Source organism: Colobus angolensis, unplaced genomic scaffold (assembly GCF_000951035.1).
Source record: "Colobus angolensis palliatus isolate OR3802 unplaced genomic scaffold, Cang.pa_1.0 Scaffold121, whole genome shotgun sequence".
Taxonomy (NCBI): domain Eukaryota; kingdom Metazoa; phylum Chordata; class Mammalia; order Primates; family Cercopithecidae; genus Colobus; species Colobus angolensis.
Window position 1 is genome coordinate 1844566 of NW_012113253.1, and position 1214 is coordinate 1845779.

Sequence of the window (1214 nt, forward strand, 5' to 3'; positions counted from 1 at the left end):
TGCATTGGGAGTTATATAAATGACGAGTTGATGGGTGCTGACGAGTTGATGAGTGTAGCACACCAACATGGCACAAGTATACATATGTAACACACCTGCACGTTATGCACATGTACCCTAGAACTTAAAGTATAATAACAATTTAAAAAAAAAAAAGTTGGAAGTGTTATACTCCATCATGGCATTTTAATATTTAGAGCTTTAGACTTGAATATAATCATTTTAAAAGAAACTATTATAGCTCTCTTTCCCTTCCGTGCACCACTGAAGATCCTGGTGTCGCCATGGGCCTCCGCCCTGCCCAGTTGTTACCTATATTGTGAGAACCAGCCGCACCCAAAGTCTCGCTTCTGCCGAGGTGTCCCTGATGCCAAGATGCGTCTTTGACCTGGGGTGGAAGAAGGCAAAAGTGGATGAATTTCCGCTCTCTGGCCACATGGTGTCAGATGAATATGAGTAGCTATCCTCTGAAGCCCTGGAGGCCGCCAGAAATTGTGCCAATAAGTACACCATAAAAAGTTGTGGCAAAAATGGTTTCCATATCCGGGTGCAGCTCCGCCCCTTCCGCGTGTGGCTCCACCCCTTCCGCGTGTTCCACATCAACAAGATGTTGTCCTGTGCTGGGGCTGACAGGCTCCAAACTGGCATGTGAGATGGCTTTGGAAAGCGCCAGGGCACTGTGGCGAGGGTTCACAATGGCCAAGTTATCATATCCATCTGCAGCAAGCTGCAGAACAAGGAGCATATGGTTGAGGCCCTGGGCAGGACCAAGTTCAGGTTTCCTGGCTGCCAGAAGATCACATCTCAATGAAGCTGGGCTTCACCAAGTTCAATGCTGATGAATTTGAAGACATGGTGGCTGAAAAGTGGCTCATCCCAGATGGCTGTAGGGTCAAGTACATCCCCAGTCGTGGCCCTCTGGGCAAGCCCCGGGCCGTGTACTTCTGAGGGCTTCCACTGTGCTGTTCCCCTCTTAATACTCACCAATAAATTATACTTCCTGTCAAAAAAGAAAAAAAATATAAAACTATCTATATGCCTGTCCTTCTCTTTGCGAAGTGTAATTTGTTGATGGAATTTTTATTCCTACAATATCTTCCACGTAGCATCAAAAATTCAATGCTATGTCAAAAAGAATATCTGAAATCATATGTTCGTCTCCAAAATAAGAAAATACCTACTTAAAATGTACAATGTTTTGTCTTTGCATCAAA

General features: G+C 44.7%; 1 pseudogene; it reads left to right on the forward strand.

Annotated features, from left to right (window-relative positions):
• The first annotated feature begins 284 nt into the window (after positions 1–284).
• On the forward strand, positions 285–948 carry LOC105504447 (annotated as a pseudogene).
• The last annotated feature ends 266 nt before the right edge of the window (positions 949–1214 follow it).